The 19,491-nt window shown below is 42.8% G+C and overlaps 1 protein-coding gene and 1 pseudogene across 1 annotated transcript in view; one reads left to right on the top strand and one right to left on the bottom strand.

Annotated features, from left to right (window-relative positions):
- The window catches only part of SFTPD (surfactant protein D), a 48,221-nt gene extending 29,838 nt beyond the window's left edge, over positions 1-18,383 (bottom strand). Inside the window, exons 1-2 of the mRNA XM_054522402.2 lie at positions 18,202-18,383; positions 11,451-11,605 (exon numbers count right to left, since the gene is read on the bottom strand). The gene's annotated coding sequence lies outside the window, so the exon portion shown is untranslated. The remainder of the gene's footprint in view (positions 1-11,450; positions 11,606-18,201) is intronic.
- Positions 18,142-18,831, top strand: LOC100438886 (E3 ubiquitin-protein ligase ZNRF2-like; annotated as a pseudogene).
- Positions 18,832-19,491: the final 660 nt, after the last annotated feature.

Here is a 19,491-nt window from a genome sequence, read left to right as displayed (position 1 = left end):
GCAGCCTTGCCAACATCATATATATATATATATATATATATATATTTTTTTTTTTTTTTTTTTTTTTTTTTTTTTTTACTTTTTCATGATAGTCGTTCTGACTGGTGTAGGATGGTGTCTAATGGTTCTTATTTGCATTTCTCTGATGATTAGTGATATTGAGCATTTTTTCATATTGTTTTTGGCCACACTTATTTTGAAAAGTGTTTGTTCATGTCCTTTGCCCACTTTTTAATGGGGTTGTTTTTTGCCTGTTAATTTAAGTTCCTTATAAATCCTGGATATTAGGCTGGGCATGGTGGCTCATGCCTATAATTCCAGCACTTTGGGAGGCTGGGGTGGGCAGATCACCTGAGGTCAGGAGTTCAAGACCAGCCTGACCAACATAGTGGAATGCAGTCTCTAATAAAAAATAAAAAATAAAAAATAAGGGCCAGGCATGGTGACTCAAGCCTGTAATCCCAGCACTTTGGGAGGCTGAGGCATGTGGATCACGAGGTCAGGAGTTAGAGACCAGCCTGACCAACATGGTGAAACCCTGTCTCTACTAAATATACAAAAATTAGCCTGGCATGGTGGCAGGTGCCTGTAATCCCAGCTACTTGAGAGGCTGAGGCAGGGGAACCACTTGAAACTGAAAGAGGGAGGTTGCAGTGAGCTGAGATCACATCACTGCACCCCAGCCTAGGTGAAAGAGCAAAATTCCATCTCAAAAAAAAAATTCTGGATATTAGACCTTTATCAGATGCATAGTTTGTGAATATTTTCATTTTCTCCACATCCTCAACAACACATTATCCTTTTTCTTTTTTTATAGTAGCCATTTTAAAAGGAGTGAAGTTGTATCTCATAGTAGTTTTAATTTGCATTTTCTCAATGATTACTGATATGGAATTTTTTTTATATACCTCTTGGCCTCTGTATGTCTTCTTTTGAGAAATGTCTGTTCAGATCATTTGCACATTTTAAGTCAGGCTATTTGTTTTCTGGTTATGGAGTGTTTGAGTTCCTTATATAGTAACCCTTTATCAGATGTAGAGCTTGCAAATATTTTCTCCCATTCTGTAGGTTCTTTTAACTCTGATGTTTGTTTTTCTTTGCTATACAGAAGACTTTTAATTTGAATTAATCATATTTGTCTATTTTTGCTTTGATTGCCCTTGCTTTTGGGGTCACATCCAACAAATAATTGCCCAGACCAATGTCATGGAGTGTTCCCCATGTTTTCTTCTAGTAGTTTTTTCAGGTCCTATATTTACTCTTTAACTCATTTTCAGTTGATTTTAGTGTATGGTATGATATAAGTTTCTAATTTCAATCTTCTGCATGTGGACATCCAGTTTTCCCAACATCATTTGTTGAAGAGACTGTTGTCTGCCCATTGAGTGTTCTTGGCATCTTTGTCAAAAATCAGTTGGCTGAGAATGCATGAATTTATTTTTGGGTTCTCTGTTCTGTTTGTTTATGTCTCTGGTTTTATGCTAGTACCATGCTGTTTTGGTTTCTACAGCTTTGTAGTATGTTTTGAAGTCAGGTAGTATCATGCTTCCAGCTGCATTCTTTTAGCTCCAGATTTCATTGGTTATTTGAAGTCTCCTGTGGTTCCATATGAATTTTAGGATTATTTTAGGATTATTTTTTCTACTTCTGTGAAGAATAGCTCATATTTTTATAGCTCATATTTTGAATCTGTGGATCATTTTTGGTAGTATGGTCATTTTAACACTATTAATTTTTTCACTATTAATTTTTTCAAACTGTGAACATGGGATATCTTTTCATTTTTGTCATCTCTTCAATTTCTTTCATTAACGTTTTACAGTTTGCCTTGTAGAGATCTTTTATCTCCTTGTTTAAATTTATTACTATGTATTTTATTTATTTTGTAGCTATTGAAATAGGATTGCTTTTTAAGTTCTTTTTCAAGTAGTTCATTGTTGGCATATGGAAATGCTGCTGAATTTTGTCTGCTAATTTTGCATCCTACAACTTTACTGAATTTATCAGTTCTAAGAGTTTTTTTTGTAAATTCTTTAGGTTTTTCTATTTATAAGATCATGTCATCTGCAAACACATAAAATTTGACTTCCTTCTTTCCAATTTGGATGTCTTTTAATTATTTCTGTTACCTAATTCTTCTGGCTGAACATCATCCAATACTGGGTTGAATTAAAGTGGTGAGAGTGGGCATCCTTGTCTTGTTCCAGTTTCTAGAGGAAAATACTTCAGCTTTTCCGTATTCAGCATAATGCTACCTGTGGGTTTGTTATATGTGGTCTTTATTGCGTTCATGTATGCTTCTTTCATATCTAGTCTGTTGAAGATTTTTATCATGAAAGGATATTAAATTTTATCAAATGCTTTTTCTGTGTCTATTGAGACTGTCATTTTGTTTTTGTCCATCATTTTGTAAGTGTTATGTATCATGTTGATTGGTTTGCATGTCAAACTATCCCTGCAATAAATCCCAATTGATGATGGCGAATGATATTTTTAATGTATTGTTGAATTCTGTTTGCTAGTATTTATTTTGAGGAATTTTGCATCTCTATTCACCAGAAATATTGGCCTATGGTTTTCTTTTTTTGTTGTGCCCTTTTCATGTTTTGGTATCAGGGTAATGTCATCATAGAATGAGTATAAAAGAATTTCCTCCACTTCAATTTTCTGAAAAAGTTTGAGAAGAATTGGTATTAGTTCTTTCTTAAATATCTGGCATAATTCAGCAATAAAGCCATCAGGTCCTTGGCTTTTCTTTGATGGGATACTTTTTATTACTGATTCAATCTTGTAGCTCGTAATTGGTCTGTCCAGATTTTCTATTACTTCTTGGTTCAATCTTGGTGGTTGTATGTGTCCAGGAATTTTTTCCATTTCCATTAGGCTTTCCAATTTATTGGCATATAGTTGCTCATAATAGTCTTTAATGACCTCTTCTATTTCTATGGTATCAATTGTAATGTCCCTGTTCATTTGCGGGAATGCTTTTATATGTGACTTTATGCTTTTCTCTTGTTTTTAGATTCCCTCTTTGTCTTTGAATTTGATAGTTTGAATATAATGTGCCTTGGAATTGACCATTTTGGGGTGAATCTATTTGGAAATCTTTGACCTTCATGTACCTGGATGTCTATATCTCTTGCAAGACTTAAGAAGTTTTTAGCTATTATTTTGTTTAATAGGTTTTCTATGCCTTTGTTCATCTTTTTTCCTTCTGGAATCCATAGGAAGATGACCCTCCACCACCCAAACCCCCCTCCATGAGGATTAATTTCAGACTCTGTTTGACATGCTGCAAAGCTCACCAGGGCATCATCTTTAGGAGAAAGGTATCAGTCTTATTACACCAATTCAGGCCTCCTCTCTTGGATGCAAAGTTAGTATAATGCAAAGGATGGGGGAACAAGAAACACAATAAATTGGAGAGCAAAACTAAGGCAAGAAGAAGCCTCAGGCACTTTAAAACACAAAGAGGGCTGGGCACTGTGGCTCACACCTGTAATCCCAGACCTTTGGGAGGCCAAGGCAGGCGGGTCACAAGGTCAGGAGTTCAAGACCAGCCTGACCAACATAGTGAAACTCCGTCTCTATTAAAAATACAAAAAATTAGCCAGGCATGGTGGTGGGCACCTGTAATACCAGCTACTCAAGAGGCTGAGGCAGGAGAATTGCTTGAACCCAGGAGGCGGAGGTTGCAGTGAGCAGAGATCACACCACTGCACTCCAGCCTGGGTGACAGTGTGAGACTGTCTCAAAACACACACACACACACACACACACACACACAGCATTTTGATTCAGTCCTGTGGATAGCACCTAACTTCCATCCTCACTTCATGACCTAGATAATTGTTTCCAAGCTCCATATTGCCCCTAGAAAAAGCATGAGAACCAGGCTGTGAATGATTTCCCTGAATCCTGAATAACCGAAACATTTTCATGGAAAATATGATCTCCTCTCTATGACCATCACTTCCTTGGAAGTCTGTACCATGTACAAACTGGAACCAAACCAAGGTAATGAGAACAGGTGAAAAGGGGACTTATCCAGACTTTTCTCCATTTTGGCAAGTTCAAAAGTCAAACCTGAAGGCAGGTAAATGGGTAGAAAATGGGAGGATGCTAGATTCTCTCATCCTGTGAGTTCATGACAAGGAGTTTTTATCCTAGCTCTGAGAGTTCCAAATGGGAACTGGAAGTTACTTCACTCTCCATCTCTCAAGGATTGACTCAATGAGCTTATATCCATCCATAATACTGAGCTGTTTTCATGTGTGATTTTCCCTTTAAATATTGAAACAGAAAGAAAATGACAGTAAAAGTTATAATAGCTCCTCCATGAAATCATTAAACAAAGTCTATGAACATTAATCTTCCCACTTTGTTAGCATTTTTGTTAGTATTAACATGGATATCATGAAGCTTCCCTTTTTATTATAAATAAATTGTACATCAAGTTCAAGCCTCTTGGTTGTCTTCCTTCATTTGTGTTTTCTCTTTTCTACTTTTGTACCTTCCAAGGATACATCATGCATCTTCAAGCTATAGGGGAGTTTCCACTGGTACATTAAAAATATCTTTGAAGGCCAGGTGCAGTGGCTTACATCTGTAATCCCAGCACTTTGGGAGGCCAAGGCAGGTGAATCACAATGTCAGGAGTTCAAGACCAGCCTGGCCAACATGGTGAAACCCCATCTCTACTAAAAATACAAAAATTAGCCAGGTGCAGTGATGGGTGCCTGTAATCCCAGCTACTCAGGAGGCTTAGGCAGGAGAACTGCTTGAACCTGGGAGGGAGAATTTGCAGTGAGCCAGGATCCCACCACTGCACTCCAGCCTGGGCGACAGAGCAAGACTGTCTCAAAAAAAAAAAAAAAAGTCTTAGAAAATGAAATGTTAATTTCCTTGTGTTATTTTATCAATATACCTTCTGTCCCATCTTTTTTACAATTCCATTAGTCCTTTGCATTGTCTCCTTTCATATATACATGTGAGAGCAAGGACAGGGTACCCAGCTCTAGTTCACAGCTTGCATCTACAAAGGTGCCGGTCTGGAATAACACCACAATGTCATGCAGTGAACTTCTTGGGATGACTCTGGATGCATTATGCCAAAGGGTTTCTTTGGTTTGTGTATGCGGAGCACAAGTGCCAGAAAATTCCAAACTCATTCTTTACTGGTGGATTACTCCAAGTAGAGGATACTTTTCCACATAATACTGATTATGTTAACTGTGAAATTAGGATCTCTGTGTGTTTCACAGACAGACACACACACACCCACACACACAAATAGTAGCATCACAGATTCCCCTTAAATAAACTGAAAAATTTATTTGACAGCATTACAACTATGCCATTAGTTGTTTTATTCTCAATCATGTCCCCAGATATTTTTTATTTTTTTTTTTATTTTTTTTTCTGAGACAGAGACTTGCGCTGTCACCCAGACTGCAGTGCAGTGGCATGATCTCGGCCCACTGCAAGCTCTGCCTCCTGGGTTGACACCATTCTCCTGCCTCAGCCTCCCAAGTAGCTGGGACTACAGGCATCTGCCACCATGCCCAGCTAATTTTTTTTGTATTTTTAGTAGAGACAGGGTTTCTCAATCTCCTGACCTCATGATCTGCCCGCCTCAGCCTCTCAAAGTTTTTGGGATTACAGGCATGAGCCACCACGCCCAGCCACCCCCAGATATTTTTTATATGCCATCAGAGATAAGACAGTCTAGTATTTCTAGTCATGCCTATATTTTCAAGAGTGATGTGATCATAGTTCTCTGGTTCATTAAAAAAAATCTGATATTGGCCAATTTTAAGATACATACAAAATATATATCTCTCTCTCTATATATATATATATATCTCCATCTATCTGTAAATGCATATAAAGTGTATCTCTCTGTGTCTATATCTACTTCAACAATCCCTTCACCTCTCCTCATCGCACCCTTCTATTCTTGTTTGTTTATATACAGATGCGCCTACAGCTAATGTTGAAAGAGGAGGAGTCTTTTCTTCGGCAGAAGTGCCGAGACCAGCTTGGTCAGGGAGACCCTAACCCAGCAGTGCTAGAGGAATTAAACATACACCCACAGAAATATAGAGGTGTAAAGTGGGAAATCAGGGGTCTCACAGCCTTCAGAGCATTAATTAGCATTGTTTCTATAGATATTCGTTTAACTAAAAGTATCCCTTATGGGAAACGAAGGGATGGGCCAAAATAAAGGGGTGGATCTGCCTAGTTATCTGCAGCAGGAACATGCCCTTAAGGCACGGATCGCTCATGCTGTTGTTTGTGGCTTAAGAATGCCTTTAAGCGGTTTTCTGCCCTGGGTGGACCAGGTGTTCCTTGCCCTCATTCTGGTAAGCCCACAACCTTCCAGCATGGGCGTTATGGCCATCATGAACATGTCACAGTGCTGCACAGATTTTGTTTATGGCCAGTCTTGGGACCAGTTTATGGCCAGATTTTGGGGGGTGGGGCCTGTTCCCACATGTCCCCCTTCTTTGATTTGCAAATCAATAAAAGCACAGGCAGCTTTGTCACAGTGAGCTACTTCTTGCAGGAGTCAGGATCTGCATCTGCAGACTATACAAAGACAAATAACACAGATTAAAGGCACAATCATCATTGAAATTACAGACCTTCCAAGTGTTTTTATCCATTTTAATGGGTTACTAGCTGCTAATCTGTCTGCAGCTCCTTTAAGCACTCCAGTTCTTGGCATTAAGGTCAGGTGTGCCTGGGATTCTTTAAATATTTGTTCTTTTAATTTTGATAGATCCAAAAACAAGTTTGTAGAGTGTCTTTCTAGATGCTTTTTTATTCTTTCCCAAATTTTGATCTTATTAAGAGCTAATAGTAGTTTCCACAAATCTTTATGTTTAGCTCCTAAAACGAGCCATATCATTTGAGGTTGAGGTGCCACTATACCACCATGGTTCCAGATAATAGGAACTCTTGCCATACTTCTTCTTATATCTACCATCTGACCATTTTGTTTAGATCAGCTGAACATAGTGTGGCCATGGCACGCAGACTGAGAGGTGCAATTTAAGCTAAACATCCCCTTAGGGGACCAATTAATAATGATTCCGTAGGAATCCTTGTGCAGCACCTCTGCCTGTTCTGCAATGCAATCTTCCTAAACAAGTATGTTCATTTTTTCTGGCCAGGTTCAATTTTGTTTACAAATAGGTTTGTGAGGGCAGTATACCTCAATTATAGGAGAAGATTTATTACGGTAAATACTGAGATCAGAAAACATGTGTAACTGTGTCATAGAGTGATTACATCCAGGCATTATTGTCAGCCAAGATTGATAAGTATGCCCAATAAGTATAATTGTTCCCTGTGTCAGCCCTTATTGAAGGAATACTCATGGCAGTGGTGATAACCACTATCATAGCTATCATTAAATTACTCATTGTGACTGGTTGTCCTGCTTTCCTCAGGTTTTCTTCTGTCATCTGTGACAGCTTCTTGATCTATCCCCAGGTGGGTGGCTGTGTTTGATGGGTGTTGCTCATGACAGCTGGGCTCCTCCTCAGCATCAGTCTTGATATGGCTGCAACCGGGGGGTCCTCGGGATCCTCCCGGAATCTCTTCCTCAGCATCTGGCTCATGATAAGGTTTCAGGTATCTTGATGGTATCCAAATCGGCTGTTGACTTTGGCCTGGAGAAACACAAGCATAACCTCTACCCCAAGTTATTATTTTACCTATTTCCCAACTTTTTGTTATCGGATCTCTCCACCAAATCAGTCGTTCTGTTTCTGTCTTTGCAGCTGGTTTCTGTAGATGCTGTTCAGCTGCTGCTAACATCTGGCCTTTGGGCAGGCTCAAAAAATTTAAAGTTAATAATGCTAGATTCAGTTGTGTCTGCAGTGTTCCATATTCTCTATTTCCCTCTTTCTGCTTTTGCAACTGCTCTTTTAGGGAAAGATTCATTCTTTCCACTATGGCTTGTCCTTGAGAATTGTATGGGATACCAGTAATGTGTTTAATATTCCACATAGAGAAAAATGTAGCTAGAACTTGGCTAGTATAGCCTGTGGCATTATCTGTTTTAATAGAGGCTGGAATACCCATCACCACAAAACACTGCAAAAGGTGACATTTAACACAGGATGAAGACTCTCCTGATTGGCATGTAGCCCAGACAAAGAGAAAAGGTGTCCACACATATATGTACATAAGCTAGTCTCCCAAATGAGGGAATATGTGTGACATCCATTTGCCAAAGAGAGTTAGGTTCCAATCCTCGAGAATTAACTCCTCCTGTGAAAGATGAGGAATATACCATTTGGCAAGTTGGGCATCATTGGATGATAGCTTTAGCTTCTTTCCAGGTAATGCTGTATCTGCGTTTGAGACCAGAGGCATTAACATGGGTTAAATTGTGAAAGTCTCTAGCATTAGATATTGCATTAGCAACTAGGTGATCAGCCATTTGATTCCCTTCAGTCAAGGGTCCTGGAAGAGGTGTATGAGCCCTAATGTGAGTGATTAAAAAGGGTGCATTCTACTTCTAACTGCTGTTTACAACTGGCTAAATAAAGTCATCAGTTGTTCATTGGTATGAAATCATACCTGAGCATTTTCAATTAACTGTGTGGAATGAACCACATATGAAAAATCAGAAATCACATTAATAGACATATCAAAAGCAGTCAATACCTCAATTACAGCTACAAGCTCTGCTTTTTGAGCTGAAGTATAGGGTGTCTGGAAAACTTTACTTTTTGAGCCAGAATAAGAAGCTTTACCATTACTAGACCCATCTGTGAAACAATGAAAACACTTAGCAGGCTGCAGGTTGTTTACCGCAAAAATTGTAAATGCAAACCATTCAGTCTTGCTCAGCTAAAGGGATAGTAAAGAAACAGTCTTTTAAATCTATGACTTTTAAAGGCCAATTTTTTGGACTTATAGCAGGAGAAGACAATCCTGGCTGTAATGCTCCCATAGGTTGTATAGCTGAATTGATGGCTCTTAAGTCAGTTAACATTCTCCATTTACCTGATTTTTTCTTAATTATGAAAACTAGAGAATTCCAAGGGGAAAATGTTGGAGGTATGTGACCATTTTCTAATTGTTCAGTAACTAATTTCTCTAAAGCCTCCAGTTTCTCTTTACTTAGTGGCCATTGTTCTATCCCAATTGGCTTATCTGTTAACCATTTTAAAGGTATAGGTTCTGGAGGCTTAACAATGGCCACCATCAAAAATGATATCCTAATCTTTGGCGAGAATTTTGTCTTTCCACTTGAAGTGGTTCTTTCAAATCTTGCAAATTTTTTTCTAGTCCCGTAACAGGGACATACCCCATTTCATGCATTGTATGTTGACTTTGAGGGCTATATAATTGTTCTGGAATTAGAACTTGTGCTCCCCATTGTTGTAATAAATCCCTTCCCCATAAATTTATAGGTACAGAAGTTATAATTGGTTGAATAGTCCCAGGTTGTCCATCGGGCCCTTCATAATGCAAAATATAACTACTTTGATATACTTCATGGGCTTTACCAACTCCAACTATGTTAAATTAAGTGGGTTAAATTGGCCACGTGGACAGCCAGTGCTGTAGAGAAATGATTGAAATGTTCACTCCTGTATCTACCAAACCTTTAAATTTCTTTCCCTTAATAGTTATTTCACAGGTAGGATATTTATCAGTAATTTGATTTACCCAATAAGCTGCTTTGCCTTGTTTATTTGTACTTCCAAATCCTCCTGTTTGTTTAGTTTCACTTTTCCCCATTCCCACATAGGGCACAATCAGGAGCTGTGCTATATGCTCTCCTGGCTCTGCTTTCTAGGGAAGAGAAGTAGCTATAACAATTTGAATTTCCCCATTGTAATCTGAATCAATGACTCCTGTATGTATCTGGATCCCTTTTAAACTTAAACTAGACCTTCCTAAAAGCGATCCTATTGTCCCCACTGGCAAGGATCCACAGACTCCTGTTGGGACCTTTTGCAGGGGTTCCCCAGGCAGAAGGCTCACAGCTTTTGTGCAGCATAAATCTACTGCGGCACTACCAGCTGTGGTGGGGGCCAGACATTGTACAGGGGTGAGGGAATGGCCTGAGCTGGAAATGCCCCGGTTTAGAACAGGGCCTTGGACGGGCCACTCATGGCATTTCCCCAAATCAGGTTCCCTTCTTTATCAAACTTAGAGTGACAACTGATTAGCCCACTGTTTTCCTTTTTTATATTTTGGACATATTTTAGGCTCAGCAGTTTTCTTTTTTCCCCTATCTGGCGGCCTGACTCGCTCATTTTTTCTACATTCTTTTTTAGTATAACCATGCTTCCCACAGTTAAAACAAGCTCCAGGAAATGGAGTATTTCCTTTATCCACTCTCAGTCCTGCCATTGCCTGTGCCAACAAAGTAGCTTTATGCAGATTACCTCCAATACCATCACAGGCCTTGATATAATCAACTAAATGTGCTTTCCCTCTGATAGGTCACACAGCAGCCTGGCAATTGGGATTAGCATTGTCGAAAGCTAATAACTGCAACACTGTATCCTGAGCAGCCAAATCTGCAATCACCTTTTCAAGAGACTCCTGTAACCGAGCTATAAAATCCACATATGGTTCTTTTGGTCCCTGTTTTATAGCACTAAAGGAAGGGTATTGCTCTCCACATGAAGTGATTTTTCCCCAAGCTCTAATGCACACTCCTCTAAGCTGTTCTATGGCATCATCCTGCATAGCCACTTGTGTATCTAAACCAACCCAGCCACCAACCCCCAAAATTTGGTCTGCAGTTATATTAATTTGAGATTGGGCCTGGGCATTGTGAGCAGCCTGAATGGAAGCTTCATCTGTCCACCAAGTTTTAAATTGTAAGAACTGAGCAGGAGTTAGACAAGCTCAAGTAAGAGTGTCCCAATCAGTAGGAATCATCCAACTGGAAACAGTAACATTCTTTAACAGTCCCATTACAAAAGGAAAACCTGGTCCATACTGATTTATAGCTTGTTTAAATTCTTTCAGTAATTTAAAAGGAAAAGGCTCAAATGTAGCTATAATATTTCCCTGTTGATCTGGGGGGTGTATTCCAACAGGGAACCACCAAGCCTCTAAATCACTCTCTCGTCTAGCTTGCTGAATTCCTGCCTGAATAGAACTAAGAGCAGTCACTCTAGGTGATGCTCAAACAGTCACTGGGGCAACTACTTTTTGCCCAGTGTCCTCTGGAAAAGATCTAGAGGGTCATTTTCTTCAGAATAATAATAAGGAGGGGGTGCAGAAGGGTAGGGATGAAGCTCTCCCTCCTTTGCCACTTTAGCTTTAGCTGGTAAATAAACCTGCTCTGTAACCTCTTCTGTTACTTCGTTATACTCTCCTTCCTCCTCCTCATCAGTGTGAAAAAGTTCCAGACCCCACACTTGTCCCACTGTTACCCTGATGCTTCCAAGCTCCTTCTTACTCACCACGGGGATTGCTTTAAGAGTACTCAGGTGTCCTCCAGCTTAGTTCCACATTCTCCAACTGTTGCTCTGGTGACCCTTTGACCTGGATTCGAGTCCCCATGATGGACGCCACTTGCCAAGACCAGCTCAGCCAGGGAGACCCTAACCCAGCGGCACTAGAGGAATTAAACACACACACACAGAAACAGAATTGTAACGTGGGAAATCAGGGGTCTCACAGCCTTCAGAGCTGAGAGCCCTGAACAGAGATTTAACCACGTATTTATTAACAGCAAGCCAGTCATTAGCCTTGTTTGAATAGATATTTGATTAACTAAAAGTATCCCTTATGGGAAAGGAAGCCATGGGCCCAAATAAAGGGGTGGGTCTGGCTAGTTATCTGCAGCAGGAACATGCCCTTAAGGCACAGATCGCTCATGCTATTGTTTGTGGTTTAAGAACGCCTTTAAGTGATTTTCCATCCTGGGTGGGCCAGGTGTTCCTTGCCGTCATTCCAGTAAACCCACAACCTTCCAGCATGGGTGTTATGGTCATCATGAACATGTTACAATGTTGCAGAGATTTTGTTTATGGCCAGTTTTGGGGCCAGTTTATGGCCAGATTTTGGGGGGCCTGTTCCCAACACAGAAGTGGTGGGCTATACCTTGTGAAACAAGAGTTCTGGATACAGTGGCCTTAAGAAAAGTAAGAGTTTCTCTTTTGGCAAAAGAATCAAAGTGATGGCCTTTGGTTCTGAAAGGAAAGAGTGACTCCAGTAGCATGAGGACTTTAAGATTTGGGGAAACCTGGATTGCCAAAGGCAATAAATGGTGCTGAAAGCTGGAGTTCAGCTGGTTTTGTGGTCCTGGCCAGCCAGCCCAAAGAAGCCTGAGATCCAGGCTTGCACAGTGGATCCTATCCCATCACCTGACAGCCTGTGCAAAAACACATCTGCATGCTCCCAGAAGGCCCTGGCTACTGAGTCAATCATATCTACTGCTCTGGGAAACCACAGAGTTTGGGAGGGTGAGTGATAAAATTGCTGCTGAAGGAAGTCTGGTGCCAGAAGAGTGATGGCACCACCACTGCCACTGCTGCCAGAGTCCAAGTCCAGGCTGGAAAAAAAGGGCTTTTCTCAGTAAAGCCATCTGCACCTAAAGGGAAAAACCCTGAGGATTCAACAAGAGCATAATGAAGATTTCCCACCTCCCCCTTCTGAGAACTTGGGACAAGAAGTCTTCAAAACCAAGTTATGGGACTAGCAGGCCACTTCTAGTTCAAGTGGCATGGGTCATTGGGTGCTGCCTGGCAACCATCCTCTCAGAGTGGGTGATATGGTTTGGCTGTGTCCCCACCCAAATCTCAAGTTGAATTGTATCTCCCAGAATTCCCACATGTTGTGGGAGGGACCCAGGGAGAGGTAATTGAATCATGAGGGCTGGTCTTTCCCATGGTATTCTCATGATAGTGTATAAGTCTCACGAGATCTGGTGGATTTATCAGGGGTTTCTGCTTTTGCTTTTTCCTCATTTTCTCTTGATGGCAGCCATGTAAGAAGTGCCTTTCTCCTCCCACCATAATTCTGAGGCCTCCCCAGACACGTGGAACTGTAAATCCAACTAAACCTCTTTTTCTTCCCAGTCTTGCATATGTCTTTATCAGCCACATGAAAACAGACTAATACAGTGGGGAAGAAACTATAGGAGTGAGACACGGCCATTTCACCTCTGGAGCCAAACTTAGCTTAGTTCCTGGCTGGGTGCCAAGGATTTATTCTTTAGCAAAAGTCTCTGCAATTAGTGACCCTCAATCAAGATCTTTTTACCCTGTGGAATCCCTCCCAACCACAGGACTCACTGTATTGGTGCTCTGCTCACAAACAAGCCCCAGCTGAAACGTGAGGTGAGAGAGCAATCTACTAGTTGTGAAGAATCCTAGAGTTCCACAGGCCATTACTTCTATTAATACTCATAATGTTTCATTTAGTTCAAGCAAGCAGCTTTTCTGGTACTCAATCATAAACAAACAACAACAACACACACATACACACACAGTGCTCACACATGCACAAAGCAACATTGTAATCTATTTGATGTATCTAGTTTCACAGGTAATCAGTCTCATTTACAAATTAATCTGGCTAGTTTTTCTTGTCCTCATGGTAATATAAGGAACTTGTGTTTTTCAGGTATCTGTGGTGAAAGAGCCCTCTCGCCAGCTGGAATTAAATGTAGCAGTTTTCATCCAGTCATTGCTTTACAACACAGATGTGATATCCACAGCCTACTAAGGAGTTGTTATAGGTTTTTTTCCATTTATACATGAAGTAGGTCTTCAGATTTACTTCTTTTTTTTTTTCCTTTCTTTTCCACCTTTCTTTCTTCCTCTCTTTCATTATCTTCAATTTTGAGGAAAGTTTTATTTTTCAGTGAAGAGATCTTGCATGATACCTCACATCTTTCATTTAACCTGTTCTCCAGCACCACCCTTCTCCCAGCTTATTAAGCAGTGCAATCTTTGTCTGAGTTCAAGAATTTCTTGACTTACCCTGACAGTAGCACTCAAGAACAGGTGAGCCTAACTACTTGCAGTCTGTTTACCTTTTCTTTAAAGTGAAAAGGAGGATGTCCCACTTTTTGCCTTTTGGTTTTTATCAGATGATATAGCTTTGCCATAATTTGTAGTTACAGTAGATTAGTTACCATCTGTCCAAGATGCAATGCTGTTTGGTATAATCTACGGGACCTAACATAGGGGTGCGAGGATGGTTCAACACATGCAAATCAATAAATGTAATTCATCACAACAATGGAGTGAAGGAAAAATCCATATGATCATCTCAATAGATGCAGAAAAGGTATTTGATAAAATTAAACATTCTTTCATCATAAGAGATGAATTTATTATATTCATCACAACAAATTAGGTATATGCTGGGTGCAGTGGCTCATGCCTGTAATCCTAGCACTTTGGGAGGCCAACGTGGGTGGATCACTTGCGTTCAGGAGTTCAAGACCAGCATGGGCAACATGATGAAACCCCATCTCTACAAAAATTACAAAAATTAGCCAGGTGTGGTGGCACATGCCTGTAGTCTCAGCTACTTGGGAGGCTGAGGTGGGAGGATCACTTGTGCCTGGGAGGTTGAGGCTGCAGTGAGTCAAGATTGTGCCACTGCACTCTAGCCTGGGCAGCAGAGTGACACCCTGTCTCAAAAAAAAAAAAAAAAAAAAAAGATATAGAATGAATGTACTTCAACAAAATAAAGGCCTTATATGACAAATCTACAGGTAACATCATTCTCAATGGTGAAATTCTAAAATGTTTTCCTTGAAGATTAGAAACAAGACAAGGATGTACATTCTTGTTACTTCTATTCGTCAAAATACTGGAAATCCTAGCCAGCTCAATTAGGCAATAAAAAGAAATAAAAGGCACCCAAATCAAAGAAAGAAAGAAGTAAAATTGTCTGTCTGCAGATTACATTATCTTATATTTAAACCCTAAAGACTGCACCAAAAAACTGTTAGAATAAGTAAATTCGGTAAAGTTTCAGGATACAAAACCAACATGCAAAAATAGGTTGCAATTTAAATACTATCAACAAACTATCAGAAACAAAAATTAAGAAAACAATCTTATTTAAATAGCATCAAAATATTAAACTATCTAAAAATATCATGAGAAAACATAAACCAGAAAATAAAAAATAAATAAAATATCTAGGAATAAATTTAACCAAGTAGGTGAATGATCTGTACACTGAAAAACAATAAAACATTGATAAAAAATTGAATCAGGAAGCAGAGCAAGATAGCCAAACAGAGCCCTCCAATGATCATTCCCCATGCCCTGCATGAACACCAACCTGGACAACTATCCGCACAAAAAAACACCTTCATAAGAACCAAAAATCAGGTGAGCAATCACAGTACATGGTTTTAACATCATATCAAGGACAGAGGCAGTGAAGAGGGAAGGAAAGAGTCTTGAATTGCCTACACTACCCCCATTCACTGGCAGCATCAAGTGGTATGAGAGAGATCTGTGTACTTGGGAAAGAGAGAGCAAAGTGATTATGGAACTTTGCATTGGAATGCTGTCACAGCAGAAAGCAACACAGGACACAGTTCAGCCAGCACTCACAGAGGGAGCATTTAGACCAGCCCTAGCCAAAGAGGAATTGTCCATTCCAGGGGTTAGAACCTGGATAGACCCACCACCATGGGATAAAGTACTCTGGGATCCTAAATAAACTTGAAAGGCAGTCTAGACACAAGGACTGAAATTCCTGGGCAAGTCCCTATGCTAGCTGGGCTTAGAGCCAGTGGACTTGCTTGAGGTGTAGGTGACCCAGTGAGACATCAGCTGCAGTAGCCAAGAAAGTGCTTGCCTCACTCCTCCCCCAACTCCAGGCAGTGCAGCTCACAGCTCTGGGAGAAAAAAGAGTAAAGAGGACTTTGTCTTGCAACTTGAATACCAGCTCAGCCACAGTAAAATAAAGCACCAAGCAGAGTCCTGAAGCCCCAATTCTAAGCCATAGCTCCCAGATGAAATTTCTAGATTCATCTTGGGCCAGAAGAAAACCCACTGCCCTCAAGGAAAGAAGCCAGTCCTTGCAGAATTCACCCCCTGCTAATTAAAGAGCCCTTGGGCCCTGAATAAACATCAATGGTAACCAAACAGTAAGTACCATGGGTTTTGGATGAGACTCAGTACATTGCTGGCTTCATGTGCAACCCAGCACATTCCCAGCTGTGGTGGCCACAGGGAGGGACTCCTGCTTGAGGAAAGGAAAGGGAAAAGTAAAACGGACTTTGTCTTGTAACTTGGGTACCAGCTCAGTCTCAGTAAAATAAAGCATCAAGCAGATTCCTAAAATCCCCAATCCCAGGCCCTAGCTCTGAGATGGCATTTATAGACTCACCCTGAGACAGAAGGGAAATTGCTGCACTGAAGAGAAAAATTCAGTCCTGGCCAGGATTCATCACCTACTGACTACAGAGCCCTTGAACATTGAATAAACATCAGTGGTAGCCAGGAAATTGTCACCAGAGGCCTTAGGTGGGACCCAGTACTGTGCTGGCTTCAGGTGTGACCCAGCACAATCCCAGCAGTGATGGCTATGGGAGTGCTTGTGTCACCCCTTCCTCAACTCCAGGCACCTCAGCATGGAGAGAAAGACTGTCTGTTTGGGAGAAAGTATGGGAAGAGAACAAGGGACTGTCTGGTAATCCAGGGAATTCTCTCAGCTTTCACCCAAGACCACTAAGGTGATACCTTTATGGGTCTGCAAGAGTCACAGCATTACTGAGCTTGGGGTTCCCCCTATTGTGTATTTGGCAGCAGTGACCAAATAATTCGATTACAATGCTCAATTCCCTTTGAATACTTGAAAAGTCTTCTCAAGAAGGACAAGTACAAACCAGCCCACACTGAAAAGATTAAATACCTAACTCTTTAATGCCCAGACACTGGCAAATATCCACAAGCATCAAGACCACCAAGGAGAACATGACCTCACCCAACTAAATAAGGCATCAGTGACCAACTCCAGAGTTAGAGAGGTATGTGACCTTTTACACAGAGAATTCAAAATAGCTGTTTTAAGAAATCTCAATGAAATCCAAGATAATACAGAGAGGGAATTCAGAATCCTGTTAAATATATTTAACAAAAAGATTGAAGTAATTTAAAAGAATCGAGCAGAGATTCTGCAGCTGAAAAATTCAATTGACACACTGAAGAATGCATTAGAGTCTCTCAACAGCAGAATTAACCAAGCAGAAGAAAGAATTAGCTTGAAAACAGGCTATTTGAAAATACACAGGGGAGTCAAAAGAAAAAAGAATAAAAATAATGAAATTTATAAAATAGCTTCAAAAAGGCAAATATAAGTTATTGGTCTTAAAGTGGAGGTAGAGAGGGAAATCAGAGTAGAAAGTTTATTCAAGGAGGTAATAACAGATAACTTCCCAACCCTAGAGAAAGATATCAATATTCAAGTATAAGAAACCTATATAAGGCCGCGCGGCGTGAGGGCTGGTGAACCTCCTCCCCTCCTGGGCACCCCCACCTTCGCGGCCCAGATCCTCCCTCCAGCCCAGCCCCTCCTTCGCAGGGAGAGCTAGGCGACGGTTGCCGGAAAGCGCGCAGCACCCCTCCCTCCCATTCTTCGTCCTCCCCTGGCGCGCCGCCTGTTTTTCCTCTTTCTCCGTTAATAACAACTGGGTGGCTGTGGGAAGAGGGAAGGTGGCGCCGGCGGAGTCTGGGCAGGCGCCTACCACTCAGCTGCCAGCAGCCCTGGGAGCCAGAGAATGGCGGCGGAAGCAGCCGCAGCCCCAGAGGAGGCGGTGCCCGACGCCCGGGGACCCAGCGCGCCCAGACCGGCAGTGGCCTTCATGGCGCACCAGAACCTAAACCAGAGGCAGCCACACAGACACCTGAGCCGCCTCTTCCTGCTAGAGCCAGCGAGGGGTGCCCGCAGCCGAGACCCCTTCCTCTCCTCGTCTCCTTGTCTCCCGCGCCCGCGTCAGGCCGCCAGCCTCACCCACCTCCCCAAGAAGAGCGCGCAGGGCGCCGACTGCCCCTGGGGCGGCGGCCCTGGACGTGCGGGGTGCCTCTCTGGGCCGGCTGCAGCGCCTTGGCCCTGCCCTCTAGCTCCCGCGCTCACTCCCGCCCTCCTGGCTCTCAGGGCGCGCCGGGCGGGGCAGGGCGGACATAGGCACCAAGCAGAGGAGCCGCAGGCGCATGTACTGGGGCTCGGATCTACCTCCCAGTAGCAACGGAGGAGCCAATGGGACCGCGGGCGGCGGCGGGGGTGTTCGGGCCACGCCGGGCGGTTCCCGGCTCAGGTGCCCAGTGGGCACCAGCCCAGCGCCTCGGGTGTCGCCGCTTCGAAGGCCCTGGTAGCCCCGCGCAGCCGCTCCCGCGGCGGGGCCGTGGGGAGCGTGGCGTCGGGGCCCGCGCAGCGCAGTCCTCCTTCAGCATCCCGAACAGCAACAGCGGCCCATAGGGCTTACGGGACTGGGTGCACAGCAGCCCTGAGGAAGGTGGGGGGGATCCAGGCCGGTGGGCGGGAGCCCCTGCAGGCAATGCCTGGTGATCAGCACCTTACCAGCTCACCTCTTGCCGCACATGTTTGGAGGTGCTGAGAAACATGTCTGTTCTTCAAAAGCCAGCTAATCATTTTTACCAAGTATGATAATTAGCTGCCCTGATTCAGATACCATTTCCTTATTGTGACATAGGGGTGACTACTGTCAGAAAACCCTGAAAATGTTTTAAAACAACAACTAATGGGGCTTGGTGATTCTTGCCACGCTTTTCCAGAGCTCGGACCTTGCTATTATTTGCTACTAGGCACCCACAAACCCTTGCTTATTAAACTGATTTCCTTCAAGACTCAAGAAAAGCGCCATGCGGCTCCCTCCTAGGACTCTCCTGCCCTCTCCTCACCAATGCCCAGAGTGGTCTTGCTGGAGAACTGAGGCTCCTGCAGTTTGTGCACCTTTTCCTGGAGCTGCGCCAGGAAATTATGGATCAACTGGAAGCAGCCCAGAAGGGTCTTGGCAGTCACGTCCAGCTGCAAGCCATTTGGCGTCTCAGATTGCGCACCTCCTCCCGCCCCCTGGCAGGTTCCCTCTGCCTAGGGTCCAAAGCTGCAGAGGCAGCCCGGACTCTTCCACCTCCTCCTCCATCTCTGGCTCCCTGGCTTGGGAGGCCCCTCAGCTTCAACTGGCTGGGGCGGGAAGATTGAAAGGGCTGTGGAGCCGCTGCTTTTGAGCTTACTCCTCGTTTGCCCAACTATTTTCTCATAGTTCCTGTTCTGGTGGAGCTGGGTCAATTTCCGGCACAGCCCAGCCCAGTAGGGCGAGGTCTGGAAAGATCTGACTGGCCTCGCAGCCTCAACTACTTGTACCGGCCACCGCAGCGGCTGTGGACCTCCCAGTCGTCATGGCGACTGTGAAATGTCGGGTGGACGGCGCGAAGTCAAACCATTGGCCCGGGCAGTCCCTGCATGTCTCCCAACGTGCTCCCCAGCGGCGCGCAGCACCCCCGC

The sequence above is a fragment of the Pongo abelii genome, chromosome 8 (genome assembly GCF_028885655.2).
Source record: "Pongo abelii isolate AG06213 chromosome 8, NHGRI_mPonAbe1-v2.0_pri, whole genome shotgun sequence".
Taxonomy (NCBI): Eukaryota; Metazoa; Chordata; class Mammalia; order Primates; family Hominidae; genus Pongo; species Pongo abelii.
The sequence above is the reverse complement of the archived record's forward strand: the minus strand, read 5'-3'. Positions and strand labels throughout refer to the sequence as shown.